Raw genomic sequence first — 16,814 nt, 5'->3', positions numbered from 1 at the left:
TGAAGGATTATCCGAGTTTTTTTCCCTCTGTGGAAGATTTATAGTGGAAGCTTCAATCCACTAGAACTGCTTTAGGAGACCAGAAACACCATAAATTATCCAAAGAACCCTTAACCTTCAACAACAACACCTTTATGGTGTTGAACTTTAATTCTGAGAACCCTTAGATTCTATGCAGAACCCTACAAGGCAAAGAGACTTTTCATAATAAAAATGATTCCACAGAGAACTTCTTAGAAGGTTCTTTTGTTGGTTCTTTTCAAGATTCTACAGAGAACTTTAAAACAAACTGTTAAAACCTTTCAGGAGCTTAATAATCCACAGAACTGCTGAAGAACTCTTGAAGAACCTTTAAAACATATTTACCGCATCCGTCTGTGGCCCTCATCAATGATTCTTCAAAGATAGAGAGTCTTTCCACAGCACTTTCACAAAGATCCACGAAGAACCCATGTTTATAAGATCATTGGCCTGTAGATCAAAGGAACCCTTTAGACTTCCATTTAGAACAAAAGTTCCATCTACAACAAAAAGTCTGTCTCCTACATTAGAACACTTCCATTTGGAAGCACTGAACCCCATCAAGAGCCCTTCCAAGATTCTACACTCTTCATTGTTCTCTTCATCTAGAACAAAGTCTTCAGAACCCCTTCAGGGTTCTTTGGTTGTCACACTTTGGAGAACTTTAAAGATTTCTCTATGCCTCTTTTCCACCAGAAAGAACTGGGTGCTGGTTCAGAGCTAGTGCTGGTGCTGGTTCAAAGTTGGTTCCACTGGCAAACCTTCTAAGAACCGGTTTGCCTTTCCACCGGCTAGAGAGCGTCACAGCGCCGAGTGTGACGTCACTGTATACGGGTCACGTAACCCAGCGCAGCAATGTTAGTGCAGCAGCGACAAACACAAACACAACAACAATAGCGGATGTCACTTTACTGTTAATGCTCATGGCTTTGCGAACCTACATCGGCATCCGAACACGGCGAATAAAACGTGTACGTGCATCTCCGTGTAATTTGTATAAACAGAGGTTGTAATTGATAAAGTACATAACGTTATTTTATCATTAACACAGAAAAAATTTAGCCTTAGCATGTAGCTACCTACTATCATGTGTGCTGATAATGTATCATATTGCGGTAAAGTAAAAGTGTATTAAACATTAGTATACTTAAGGTGCGTTATCAAATGCGCTAACAGTAGCCCCGCCCCCAGCTCCTGACGCAAGCGGTTCTTAAGTCTAGACCAGCAACGTTTTGGTGCTACTTAAGAACCACTTTTCCTGGTTCGGAGCCGGTGCTTTGGTTGTCGAAACAGAAAGAACTGGTTCTAAATTAGGCTCTGGCTCCGAACCAGCACTCAAACTGCCTCGGTGGAAAAGGGGCATAAACACAATGGGTGAGTGAGACCATTTAGGAGGATAAGAACATTCTCAAAACTTCTGGGGAACTCTTGAAGAACCCTATTTACTAAGGCTTAGTTAAGCTCCACCACCTCTGGGTTACTTATTTGGAAGCAAAATATTTATGGTAATCATCATCATCATCATCATCATCATTATCATCATCATCATCATCATCATCATCATGATAAACTCCTTGCACAAATTACAAGCAAAGAAAATTTGCCAACGAACCCATCGATTTATTTAGTAAGTGATGTCATACTTTTTATCCGTTTCAAGTTAACTTAATGTTCTAGGAACAAATTCCATAATTTTCATCAAAGCCCCTTAAAACCCGAAGCTCCAGCTTCACCTCGGACTGTAACGAAGCGCTGACACTGAAGTCTCCTTCCACACATAGTACACAAACACCCTACTCTTTTCTTGCTGTTGCTATGGAAACAATTTCAGTTCATCAACACACATCACACAAAACTTAATAAAAAATAAATAAAAGATAACAGAAATGTCTTTTTCCGGAAAGAGCTCGACAAAAAGCGCGGTAACGTCTGCACATAGATCCTGCAGAGGCTTCTGAAAAATTCCCAGCACGATCGGTTATAATCCATGAAATACTCCAGCTCTGATATATGAACCGAAAGTGTAACAATTCCCTGTAACACACTGTTTTCCGTAGCACACAGGATTCCTGATGATCCGAGGGGAAGCAGAAGCAGTGGCTTTTTGCCCGTTATGTTTGTAACTAAGCACTTCTCAGTATTCCCAGTATATCCAGTTCTCCGGATCAGAGAGAGAGAGAGAGAGAGAGAGAGAGAGATGAAGTAAAAATAAAATGATGCTCATGCGGCAGCGCGCTCGGATTCATTCTCCTGCCTGTCGGATTCTGGGACTGGTGCTGGAGGGGATCAGCCGTGTCATCCTTGTAGCAGAGAGAACAACGAGGAAGTTCTCCATGAGTGAGAGCGAGAGAGACGGAAAGAGAGCGAGAGAGAGGAGAAGGTGATCTGGGATCAGACGGATGGATGGATGTGCTGTTCCTCTCATGTGAGCTGGATGGCAGCAGTATGACTCGGAATGATGAGACACGAGACGCTTTATCTGTGAGGAAGAGAGACGGAAAGCACAGGAAAGTCAGATTTAAGCTTTAATTTACGGTTCTTATCAAAGCACAGAACACGTCCTTCTGACCACACACACACACACACATACACACACACACATATACACATACACGAACATGCACACAAACAAACACATACACACACAAACACACACACGCGCACATGTATGCACAAACACACGCAGCACACACAAACACACACACAAGAACGCACACACAAATACACGCACACAAAACACACACACATACATACAAACACACACAAACACACAAACACACACAAACATGCACACCACAAACAATCACAATCACACATATACATAGAAACACACACACAACACACACATACACACACGCACACAAACACACGCACACACAAACACCAAAATGTAGGGATGTATTTATATAAGTCATTAAATAATTGAATCTCTTTATTTACATTTTTCCCCCTTTCTATTTCTTTCTTCTTTTTTTTTTTTACTCAGACTCAGGAAAAGAACATTTAGTAATTCGTTCATTTTAACATTGAAGTTTGCGTTTCCTAATAAAAATTAAACAGTATTATGTATTTTGATCCCGACTTTAAAAAAAAGTGTATTAAATAAAAAGAAAAGAAAAGAAAAAGTGAAGCAGCTAAAAAATGGAAATAGCAGCAGGCAAGAGCCGGTGGATTAGCGCTGCCAAGTTACCATGGCAACCAGGCCAGACTCAACAAACGCTGAGTGTGACACTGAGCATGTCTGTCTGGAGACACACACACACACACACACACACACACACACACGCACGCACACACACACACACACACACACACACACACACACACACACACACACACACAGTCATTAGCATATCGGCTTCACTTTATCTCTCAATTTAACTACAAAACAAAAAATTAAACAATCTGTACAGGTAGTGTGTATTGTGTGTGTAGTGTGTTTTGTGTGTATTGTGTCTGTAGTGTGTGTAGTGTGTTTTGTGTGTATTGTGTGTGTAGTGTGTTTTGTGTGTATTGTGTGTGTAGTGTGTATTGTGTCTGTAGTGTGTGTAGTGTGTTTTGTGTGTATTGTGTCTGTAGTATGTTTTGTGTGTATTGTGTCTGTAGTGTGTGTAGTGTGTTTTGTGTGTATTGTGTCTGTAGTGTGTGTAGTGTGTTTTGTGTCTAGTGTGTTTTGTGTGTTTTGTGTGTATTGTGTCTGTAGTGTGTTTTGTGTGTATTGTGTGTGTAGTGTGTTTTGTGTGTATTGTGTCTGTAGTGTGTGTAGTGTGTTTTGTGTGTATTGTGTCTGTAGTGTGTGTAGTGTGTTTTGTGTGTATTGTGTCTGTAGTGTGTTTTGTGTGTTTTGTGTGTATTGTGTCTGTAGTGTGTGTAGTGTGTCGGTAGTGTGTGTAATGTGTTTTGTGTGTATCGTGTCTGTAGTGTGTGTAATGTGTTTTGTTGTATTGTGTGTGTAGTGTGTTTTGTGTGTTTTGTGTGTATTGTGTCTGTAGTGTGTGTATTGTGTGTATTGTGTCTGTAGTGTGTGTATTGTGTGTATTGTGTGTGTAGTGTGTTTTGTGTGCATTGTGTCTGTAGTGTGTTTTGTGTGTTTTGTGTGTATTGTGTGTATTGTGTATGTAGTGTGTGTATTGTGTGTATTGTGTGTATTGTGTCTGTAGTGTGTGTTTTGTGTGTATTGTGTGTGTAGTGTGTTTTGTGTGTGTAGTGTGTGTAGTGTGTTTTGTGTGTATTGTGACTGTAGTGTGTGTAGTGTGTTTTGTGTGTATTGTGACTGTAGTGTCTTTTGTGTCTGTAGTGTGTGTATTGTGTGTATTGTGTCTGTAGTGTGTGTATTGTGTGTGTAGTGTGTTTTGTGTGTATTGTGTGTATTGTGTCTGTAGTGTGTGTATTGTGTGTGTAGTGTGTTTTGTGTGTATTGTGTCTGTGTCTATAGTGTCTATAGTGTGTATTGTGTGTGTAGTGTCTGTAGTGTGTGTTTTGTGTGTATTGTGTGTGTAGTGTGTTTTGTGTGTATTGTGTGTGTAGTGTGTATAGTGTGTGTAGTGTGTATTGTGTCTGTAGTGTGTGTAGTGTGTATTGTGTGTGTATTGTGTGTATTGTGTGTGTAGTGTGTATAGTGTGTGTAGTGTGTATTGTGTGTGTATTGTGTGTAGTGTGTATTGTGTGTATTGTGTGTAGTGTATGTAGTGTGTGTATTGTGTGTAGTGTGTGTATTGTGTGTAGTGTGTGTAGTGTGTGTATTGTGTGTAGTGTGTAGTGTGTATTGTGTATTGTGTGTGTATTGTGTGTATTGTGTGTATTGTGTGTGTAGTGTGTATTATGTGTAGTGTGTGTATTGTGTGTAGTGTGTGTATTGTGTGTAGTGTGTGTATTGTGTGTAGTGTGTGTAGTGTGTATTGTGTGTAGTGTGTATTGTGTGTAGTGTGTGTATTGTGTGTAGTGTGTGTAGTGTGTATATTGTGTGTATTGTGTGTATTGTGTGTATAGTGTGTGTAGTGTGTATTGTGTGTAGTGTGTATTGTGTGTATTGTGTGTATTGTGTGTAGTGTGTGTAGTGTGTGTAGTGTGTATTGTGTGTAGTGTGTGTAGTGTGTGTAGTGTGTGTAGTGTGTATTGTGACTGGCATGTTGTCTGGCTGATAAATACAGGACTTAATGAGAAGCAGGAGAAATGAATATAAATGAAGTAAATTAGCATAAGCGTAACAGAAGGATTTAGCTGTCTGATCTTCAGTCGGAACAAACGCAACTTTATAGAATATTTTATTTTCTCTGCTGCTGCTGCTGATGATGACGAAGATGATGACGAAGATGATGATGATAAGATGTTCAGAGCAGAAAGGTCAACACAAATGGTGAGGAGTTTATAGGATGAGACAGAGACAGTGTCAGTGTTCTACAGTTTATACAGAAACACACAACATACAGACTGAAACAGACTGACAACGCTGAGGATTATTAATGATACACCACCACCATCACGATCATCAACACCACCACCACCAATACCATCATCAGCACCACCAACACTACCAACACCATCATTACCACCATCACCATCACGATCATCACCACAAACATCAACACCACCATCAACACCTCCAGCATGATCATCAACACCACCACCACCACCAATACCATCATCATCATTACCATCATCACCACCAACATCAACACAACCATCAACACCACCATCACGATCATCACCACAAACATCAACACCACCATCAACACCTCCAGCATGATCATCAACACCACCACCACCAATACCATCATCATCATTACCATCATCACCACCAACATCAACACAACCATCAACACCACCATCACGATCATCACCACAAACATCAACACCACCATCAACACCTCCAGCATGATCAACACCACCACCACCACCAATACCATCATCATCATTATCATCATCACCACCAACATCAACACAACCATCAACACCACCATCACGATCATCACCACAAACATCAACACCACCATCAACACCTCCAGCATGATCATCAACACCACCACCACCACCACCACCAATACCATCATCATCATTACCACCATTACCATCATCACCACCACCATCAACACCACCATCAACACCACCATCACGATCATCACCACAAACATCAACACCACCATCAACACCACCATCACGATCATCTTTTTTCAACATTTTTCTGAGGAATGAATGTAAGATGATAGAATACAAATTAAACAATCTGTACAGGTAGTGTGTATTGTGTGTGTGTAGCGTGTATTGTGTGTGTAGCGTGTATTGTGTGTAGCGTGTTTTGTGTGTGTGGTGTGTATTGTGTGTGTAGTGTGTATTGTGTGTGTAGTGTGTATTGTGTGTGTAGCGTGTATTGTGTGTGTAGCGTGTATTGTGTGTGTAGTGTGTATTGTGTGTGTGTAGTGTGTATTGTGTGTGTAGTGTGTATTGTGTGTGTAGTGTGTATTGTGTGTGTAGCGTGTATTGTGTGTGTAGTGTGTATTGTGTGTGTGTAGTGTGTATTGTGTGTGTAGTGTGTATTGTGTGTGTAGTGTGTATTGTGTGTGTAGTGTGTATTGTGTGTGTAGTGTGTATTGTGTGTGTAGCGTGTATTGTGTGTGTAGTGTGTATTGTGTGTGTAGTGTGTATTGTGTGTGTAGCGTGTTTTGTGTGAACCACTGAAAAAAAACAGTGAACCAAAAAGAAGGATGTTACAAAAAACAGCAAAAATGTGTAAACAGTAAAGAGAAGAAAGAAAAAAGAAAAAAAAGGAAAGAAAGAAAGATGATGTTTGCTAATAAATCAGCTCAGTGATCTGTAGAGTGTTCCTGTCTTTTACCTCCTCCTCCTTCTCCTCCTCCTCCTCCTCCTCCTCCCCCTTCCTTGAGCTCTTCTTTACTCTCTCCTTCCTCCAGCAGGTGTAAACACATCCTTCTGCCCCTCAGTCTCTTTTCCCCTCTGTGCGGTCGAGAGGAGGCAGTCGGACCCTCGACCCGAGGCTTCAGCTTTGTAAAAGCTGTCGTCTTAACGAGCGCCAGTGGGAAGAGTCCGGCCTCTCGGCTGTCTGCATGCTGTTCTGGTACATTAAAGGGAGACGTGTACAGAGTGGTCAGAGGGGTTACGGAGGGTCACAGGGGGAGTCGTGCAGTCTGGGCACTCGTCTCGTGCTCTGGTCTCCAGGTCATGTCATCCATCTGCCACTAATTTGCTCCTGAATTTCCTTCCTGGGTCACAAGGTGTGACGGCTCATGGCTCACTTTCCCTGGGTTTGTCCTTGTTCAGTGAAAAAACACACACACACACACACACACACACACACACACACACACACACACACACACACACACACACACACACACACAATAATTAGAACACTGTACAGCTCACACTGTTATTCCTAACTGCAGCATTAATGTGTACATTTTAATTCTATAGTAAACAGAAAGAAAGAAAGAAAGAAAGAAAGAAAGAAAGAAAGAAAGAAAGAAAGAAAGAAAGAAAGAAAGAAAGAAAGAAAGAAAGAAATCTATTTTTCTGAATGCCATAGGCTTATGATGAACCTGGATGACTCCTACACACACACACAGCTTACACAATGCCTGAACTGCGCCAGATGGCAGGCTGTGATCATTTATTTATGAGGAAGTTCATAGAGTTCTGCCAGCCTGCACTCTGCCACACACACCCCAAACCCACACACACACACACACACACACACACACACACACACACACACACACACACACACACACACACACCCCATCCCACAAACACAAGGCTAAACTCAAAATGGCGACACCCATGGTAGCTTGGCTTGCAGTCAATGCTAAGTGTAATAACAGCATTGTTTGATTCGAACGTTTATTCTTAGCAATTTAACGACATGTCTGAGATAAAAGATGAAGCTCCACATGGTTCTGTATGTTTGCCACTGTGACTTTAACAGATTAATAAAAACACACTTTGTGACACAACGTTGATGTTTTTCAACAAGGCAGAGAAGATGGATGTTAGCCGTCGATGCTAAGTGTAATTTCAGTCGTATAAAGTCTTTTCGTACTAAATTAACAGTTAAATGTTGATGTTACAGCATGTTAGCTGGTAGCCAAGCAAACTTGATGTTTTTCAATACAGCATAGACAATGGATATTAGCATTTCAAGCTAAGCGTAGATACTGTGTACGGTTGCTACCATATCTGAGGTAAAATATTAAAGATCATGACACTTTTGTATTATTCACTAATGCAGAGTTAGCCTGTGCTATGCCAGCTAGCTAAATCTCATACAGCAGTCCATTCAGACAAGACAGTGCTGTCCTCACACTGCTTCCTGCGTATAACCTACTATTTTAAATTTTTTGATGAAATCCAAGTCATGGAGAAACATCAATCGCTTACCCATATGCTAATGTAAATATTATGTACACTCTTATACACATCACACATGAGCCTTGATGGTTCAGAACTAGCAAGCCAGTTCCTGTTAAACTCCCCGAGCGTGAAGAGGCAAGGCTTAAACACACAAGTGTATATTTTGCCAGATGTGGTGTGATGAATTTCGGGAGGTACGAGAAGCCTGTACACTCGGCCTCTGTGTTCACTTTATAATCTGCGAGGTAAATCAGATTCATGGCTTTCACCGGCTTTTATTTGGTTTTTGGGCAGGGTTTCCTTTACGCCACATGTAACACTACCAAAAACAACCGATGCTGCACATTTCACCAGTCTGAACCATATCTTACAAAACTTTTTTTGAATATGAACTTAACTTTGGTGTCAACAAAATTATTAGTATGTTTTTAGTAGACTTTATTCTTTTTGGTTTTAAAATTTTTAATTGAAATTCACTTTTTTGCAGTTACATCTCATGTCAACAAATTAATAATAAATTAAATATTAGTACTACGAGTAATAATACAACAGCAGTACTGCTACTATTAATATTAATAGTCTGATCATGAATAAATAATATAAACAATAAAATATAATGGTAATAATTAGTAAATCATTTTATATGTATATATTTTATAAACAAAGCACATGTGGTGTCAAGATTATTATTATTATTATTATTATTATTATTATTATTATCCTTGTCTATAATACATACAAAAAAAGTAATCGTAATGATATTCTAAATATCCTGCATATATTACATTTCTAAATAAAAATATTATTATTATTATTAAAAATAAATTTTTATTTATTTATTTATTTATTTATTTATTTATTCATTCACAATTTGTTGGGTTCTAAAGAAAGTAAAAACACATCTGTCCATCCATATAAACACACAAATTATAATCTTTCTCTTATACACACACACACACACACACACACACACACACACACACACACACACTCACACACACATACACACAGTTATCCACTTCTGTTCTCTTTGTAATGTTTTAATTGCTATGTAAAGCACTTCAGTAGCTGGGTGTAATAAGTGTGATATTAACAACATTTCATTTTATGTTCTAGTTTTCCCCTGAGGCCGTTACACAGTCAGCACTTCTGCCAGTCATCTGCACGGATCTGATTGTGCGGCAAAATCTCCTTCCAAGCAAATCCAAATCCAAACCCATATGTGCCATTTCTTTCCATTTCCACACAAACAAAATCATAACGCATTTGTTTACTATTATGGGCAAGTAGCCGCTTTTTTAACAGGTTAATAAAGATTTAATGTTTTTGAGGAAAGAGATTTACACAGCCGCGTTTTTACGAGTCAGTAAAACAGGTGGAGGAAAATGTGCTTAATGTAGCCCAAGAGTTGTGAAAAAACATTTTTTCCTGGAAGTTTCTGCCATTAACATGTCTATAAAGAAACATTACGGTGTGTGTGGTTTCACTTTGATGCACAACAGAGTACCAGACCTGCAACACACTCAGCTGTCTCTAAACCAAACAACTTTCTTTTCTGTGATTTTCACACTATTCTAAATATTTCACATTATTATTTATCCACGCAATGCATATGTTTGGTCACAGGAGGTGCTGTTGCTAACACCATAAGACAGACAAACGAATCAGCATCAGGTTTGAGCTTTTAAATAAAACACAGTGTAAAGATTCTCTCTAATATAAACAGACACTAAAAATTTAACATTAAAAAAAAAAACTAAAAATAACATTACCACGGTTAATATGTCTTTACTTCACAAATGTATCCAATAAAATATAGTGTATATAAAATATAGTTTTAACTTTTAGTGTACAAACTGATCATACTGTATAGTAAAATAAATAGATAGATAGATAGATAGATAGATAGATAGATAGATAGATAGATAGATAGATAGATAGATAGATAGATAGATAGATAGATAAACTTTTAAAGTTTATAAAATAAAAAAATAGAATAAACCTTTTATTTAAACAAATTTAAATATAAAAAATGTAAACAAAAAGTATTTAAAAAAATTAAAATGCATGTTTTTTTCTGTTAAAACTTGAAGCTTCTTAAACTTTACTTAACACTTAATTGAATCTGATTTGAGGTAATAAAACCTCTGGTTCCATCCACTGTGCTTCTGACCCACATCGTCTTCCACAGTCTTGTTGTTGCATTTGGGACCCACTTCTCCGTCCATGTTCTTTGCTTGCAACCACATGACATCAAAATATGAGTGAGACGTGTAAATATATAGTTGACATTATTATTTCAGATTGCATATAGGTATAATGAAAAAATACTGATTTTTAACCTTTAATTTTTTTTTAATTCTATACAGTGAGAAATAAAAATGTAAATTGTTTAAATAAAAGTGTTTGAGGACATTAAGATTCATTCATTCATTCATTCATTCATTTTCTACCGCTTTATCCGAACTTCTCGGGTCACGGGGAGCCTGTGCCTATCTCAGGCGTCATCGGGCATCAAGGCAGGATACACCCTGGACGGAGTGCCAACCCATCGCAGGGCACGCACACACACACACACACACACACACACTCTCTCATTCACTCACGCATTCACACACTACGGACAATTTTCCAGAGATGCCAATTAACCTACCATGCATGTCTTTGGACTAGGGGAGGAAACCGGAGTACCCGGAGGAAACCCCCGAGGCACGGGGAGATGCAAACTCCGCACACACAAGGCGGAGGCGGGAATCGAACCCCGACCCTGGAGGTGTGAGGCGAACGTGCTACCCACTAAGCCACCGTGCCCCCCAGGACATTAAGATGTGACATAAAATAAAACCAATAATTTTAATATAAATTCCATTTGATATATAAAATATAAACCAAAGTAAATTGATTTATAAAATATAAACCATTTTAAGTAAAAAAAACAAACAAACTGTGATTTAAATGTTGAGCTGAATCTTTTTGTAGGAAGTCAGTAGCGAAGTTTCTGTTCGAATGACCAGAACACTGAGAGATCAACATGAACAGCCCTTAAGCGAAACCCTCAACCCTCAACCCCTTAACTGCTCAGCTTCTACTTATTTATTTATTTCATTCGGTTTTTCACACAGAGCGTTTCCTCAAGTTTTTTTTTTTTTTTTTTTGGCTGCTCTTTTGGAACAGAAGGAGAAGAAAAGAAAAACCTCCACAGTGCTCCTTGCTGCACAATAAAGCATGCTGAGGGCATGACTGAAAATAAGACAAAGGTCAAAGGTCATCATGGTCTGGATTTCTAATCCTTTTCTGAGAAGTTCAACGGTTTTCCCATGATGCATTGCAATTGTCTGCTAAGTCCCGTTCAGGTCTGGTTAATCATGATGAATGCAGCACTGTTACTTCCTGAAAGAAAGAAAGAAAGAAAGAAAGAAAGAAAGAAAGAAAGAAAGAAAGAAAGAAAGAAAGAAAGAAAGAAAGAACCCAAGTTTTTTAGTGGCTCAAGATTTTATTGAATTATATTTGTGTTTCAAAAATATTTTATTAACACCTGATTTTGAAGTATAAAGAGAAGCTTTAAACACATCACTGTTCAGAACTCAGTAAATAACTAGCTAGCTAGCCAAGTGAGTGACTTTCTCGGCTAAATATTATATATTGATGCTAGTCTTATAGCGTCAAGATCATGTGATGAGTGACTTCGGCTAACACAAGGAGAAATATTACCACAAATTAGACATTTAGCTACAAAAGAGGTTTAGAACACTTTAGTGTGCTATTACCGACATATACTCTTAGCTTAATTACAGTAGATAGTGAAAGTCTGCTCTGATTTAACTGTAAAACTTGACCATTTAGGAATGTCATCATCGTCATCGTCATCATCATCATCATCATCAGCGCATTTGTTCTTCTCGCTAGATTATCAGACTGACTGAGAATGTTAGCAGCTTCCACAGCTAGCTAGCTAACAAGACAAAAGAACAAACATGACTGTCAACTACAAGAAACACAATATTTACATGTGAAAAATTTAGAATTTTGAAATTGAGAAAATTGAGCAGAATTAGCTGATTAGTGATACTATGAAAGGAACAGAGCATTATTTGTTTAGACCTAAAAACGGTGCCTATGTACAGTAGTGACCAGCGTTCTGTCTGAGACGCAATTCCTGCACCTAGGAATTCTCAGCTAGCTAAATAAAAAGGCTCTTTGTATAATGAAGGGTTATTTGCCACTGCTTTTAAGGTTTTCTCCAGAGAAACAACCTGAGAACCCTAAAGATCGTCCTAGCACATGTGTTTGATCGTTTGGATGGTTTCTCTTCTAGGAATTCAACAAAAAAATCCATAACTGTCCTGATACTGCAGCAAGAATGTCAGGGAATTTGAAGAGCTACACACATGCCACCATTTTGCTCATGATGTCATCAAACGTTTGGAATTTCTGTGATTTTCTCCAGCCGTCCTTCAGGCATCAACAACGTGCCATAACTTCAGCTTTAACTGTGGGGCAAATCGCTCTGCGGTGGTGGAACCACCTTTGTGATGTTTTCCAGAGGAGAAGTTCAGCAGCCACAACAAAGGAGGCTCACTAGTGTGTATTCTGCATTTGGGACGGGTTCTCAGAGTGTTCCTTGCCAGGATTTAATCAGAAGCATGAATTTGTTGGGTCTCACACACACACTTGCACACACACACACACACACACACACACACACACCATAATAGCACCGAATAGCAGTGTAAGACAACAGTGTTAAGAATTCTAGTATACAAAATTCCAAACTCTTCAGAATGCAAAAGTACGGCAAACTAAAATGTAGAAAATAAGAATGAGGTTGTTGTCCAAAATACCAAAGTATATGTAATACAGACGTATGGGAAATAACAAAGTGCAAGAAATAATGATGTACGATTGTGTACAAAATTCCAAAGTATTCTAAATATGCAAAAAAATTACGAAGTCTACAGAATTCCAAAGTGTACATTCAGGGAATGCTGAAGCATACCTGTATATTATAGAATACCAGAATTTACAAAATCGTTTTACAAACTTCCACAATGTTCCAAATAGAAAAAAAACACAGAAGACTACGGAATACTGAAGGGTAGTGAAGTATACGGACTTCCATATGTACAAATTAAAGTAAATCTAAACCGTACACAAAATACCAACATAGCCAGGAGACGAAAGTGAAGGGAATGTAGTATATTACTTGTAAAATGTAGGAAATAAACAAACTGTAAAAAAAAAACAAAAAAAAAAAAACATGAAGTATACGCAATACTCATGTATACGCAATACCAAAAATTCTGCAGTGTTCTGTATAAAAAAAAATTAAATAAAGATTACAGAATAACAATGTGTACAAAATATCAGAATAGGCTAAATAAAGTGCACAGAATACTGAAGTGTAAGAAATATGAAGAAAATTCTAATGTGTTCAGAAAAAAAAGAAACTAAAGACTACGGAATACCAAAATATCAGAGACCACGAAATAACGATGTGCACGAAATACTGAAGAGTAAGGGATATTAAATTATGAGGAATAAGAAAATGTACAAAATGTCAGTGTACACAACAAGATACTAAAGAAAACAAAACAGTACGAAACACAGTGTACGGAATACAGTAGTGTAGAAAATATATACGAAATATACAAGTATAATATAATTTCAAGGTGTCTGGAATACTGTGGTGTAAAGAATATCAAAGTGAAAATAAAACAGAATTAAGTTTGATTCGACTTTTTAGGCACAAATTCCAGAATAAAGTTTGCATAATCACAAAGTACACAGAATACAGAAGTGCGTGAAAGAGAAACATGTACAGAATATCATGTTGTATGAAATAAATGACACAAGAAAATGTACGGAAAAATAAATCGACAGGAATTCTGCACTCTTGCTGCATTGTCATTTCAGTGAACTCAGCCCCTGCTGTGTAAGGAAAAGGTTTCTATAAAGCCGGCTTGTAAACTTCACTTTTTTTTTTTTTTTTTTGTAAACTTCACTTTTCATCGTTTGTTTCTTTCCTTCGGGGTGGAGGAGATGTTCGGTACGCCATGATGCTGCATGACGCTCCGTTGCGCAGGTAGTCCACATCACATGTCCTTGTTTTTGTTTTTTTTATGATTATTTTTCAGTCTAGGTTCTCCCGTGTGCATATGCCATCAGCTCATTTGTCAAATTGTCACCAAATTTACATAAAAATGCCGTTTTGTGCATGTATGAGTCTGCATCTGGCTCCCAGCTGTTACGCACATCTGGCACGATGATACTGTAGTGCAGGTCGATGCGTCCGTACGAAGTGTAGAGCGATAAGACAAAGGGAAATATTTATCAGCAAACCTTACAAGCGTGCGCCATTTTGAAGTGTTAATAAAAAAAAGTTAGCGGGATTGTTATTTCTAAGTCATTTTATAAAAATAATGTCATTAAAAAAAATTCCTGCAAACTAACTTTAATAAAACCTTATTACGAGTCCTGAATCACATCCAAACGTAATTAAACCTAAGCCTTGAAGGATAAAGTAAAGCTTGTTAATACGTTTCTTTACTGCATCCGCGACTATATTAAATCTAATAACACATTATCGTGAGTGTGTGTGTGTGTGTGTGTGTGTGTGTGTGTGTGTGTGTGTGTGTGTGTGTGTGTGTGTGTGTGTGTGTGTGTCGTGGACCTCCACGCATATAAAATGAAGTTTTCTCTCATTATGCAGTCAAAGTCAGACTCCAGCCCCTCAGTGGGATGACAATAATAAACAAACCGAAGTGAATAAAGATCAGATTACAGAGTTTGGCTGCGTAGGCGAAAAAATAAGAAATCAACACTTTCAGCATTGATTATGATAAACACAGAGGACGCTTCTGTGTCACACGACGATAGTATGGAAAGTATCTTTTTGTTTTTTAAATTTTAGTGAAGCATATGTAGAAATGAAGCGTATCAATCAGTGAAGCATACAGCATAAGGAATACTGAAGCATCCCGAATAGTGAAGCATTTCAAAAAGTGAGTCATTTCAAATAGTGAAGTGTACGCAATAATGAAACGAAGCATACGGAATAATGAAGCGTAGAAAACAGTGAAGCATATGGAATAGTGAGGCATACAGAATAGTATAGTGTATGGAATAATGAAGCGTAGGGAATAGTGACACGTACAGAACAGTGAAGCATAGGGAATAATGAAGCGTAAAGAATCGTGTAGTGTATGGAATAATGAAGCATACGGAATAGTGAGCATACAGAATAGGACAGTGTTTGGAATAATGAAGCATAGGGAATAGTGAGCGTACAGAACAGCGAAGCATAGGGAATAATGAAACGTAAAGAATCGTGTAGTGTATGGAATAATGAAGCATACGGAATAGTGAGCATACAGAATAGGACAGTGTATGGAATAATGAAGCATACAGAATAATGAAGCATACAGAATAGTGAAACCAAAGGAACAGTGAAGGATACAGAATAGTGAAACCTAAGGAACAGTGAAGCATACAGAATAGTATAGTGTAAGTTATAGTGAAGCATACAGAATAGTGAAGCATAGGGAATAATGAAGTATATGTTATAATGAAGCATAGCAAATAGTGAAGTGTACCGAATAATATAGTGTATATAATAGTGAGGCATAACGAATAATGAAGCATACGGAAAAACAAGTGCACAGCCTTGTAAAGCAGACTGAATAGTGAATCATACAGAATAGTGAAACGCACAATATAGTGAAGTGTACGGACTAGTGAAGCATATGGAATAATGAAGCATAAGGAAGTAATGAAGCATACGGAATAATGAAGCATACGGAGTAATGAAGCATACAGAATAATGAAGCATATGGCGTAATAAAGCCTATGGAATAGTGAGCTGTGCAGAATAGTATAGTGTATGGAATAATAAAGCATACAAAATAGTGAAGCGTACAGATTAATATAGTGTATGGAAAAGTGAAGCATACAGAATAATGAAGTGTACTGTATAGTAAAGCGGAAGGAATAGTGAAGTGCACAAGATAATGAATCATACAGAATAGTGAAGCACACAAAATAGTGAAGCGTACAGAATAGTGAAGTGTACAGAATAATAAAGCGTACACAATAGTGAAGCATACAGAATAGTGCAGAGAATAGTATAGTGGATAGAATAGTGAAGCTTACGGAATAGTAAAGCATAAGAAATGGTGAAGTGTATAGAATAGTATAGTGTATTGAATAGTGAAGCAAACAGAATAGTGTAGCATACGGAATAGTGAAGCGTATAGAATAGCATAGTGTATGGAATAGTGAAGCATAATGAAGAGTACAGTAATAATGAAGCATGCAGAATAGTGAAGCATATGCAATAATGAAGCACACTGAATAGTGAAGCGTATAGTATAGTATAGTGTAGGGAATCGTGACGTGTACGGAATAATAAAGCATACGGAATAGTGAAGGAT

The 16,814-nt window shown here is 37.9% G+C and overlaps 1 long non-coding RNA gene across 4 annotated transcripts in view; it reads right to left on the bottom strand.

Annotated features, from left to right (window-relative positions):
• Positions 1-1,316: 1,316 nt before the first annotated feature.
• LOC113648264 overlaps positions 1,317-16,814 on the bottom strand; it is a 75,765-nt gene continuing 60,267 nt past the window's right edge. The window contains exons 5-6 of one of the 4 annotated variants that reach the window (XR_007140151.1): positions 6,854-7,287; positions 1,317-2,500 (exon numbers count right to left, since the gene is read on the bottom strand). This is a non-coding gene — a long non-coding RNA (uncharacterized LOC113648264). The other 3 variants (XR_007140152.1, XR_007140150.1, XR_007140153.1) reach the window with 3 other exon arrangements.

Source organism: Tachysurus fulvidraco, chromosome 3 (assembly GCF_022655615.1).
Source record: "Tachysurus fulvidraco isolate hzauxx_2018 chromosome 3, HZAU_PFXX_2.0, whole genome shotgun sequence".
Taxonomy (NCBI): Eukaryota; Metazoa; Chordata; class Actinopteri; order Siluriformes; family Bagridae; genus Tachysurus; species Tachysurus fulvidraco.
This window is presented reverse-complemented; position numbering and strand designations above follow the sequence as displayed.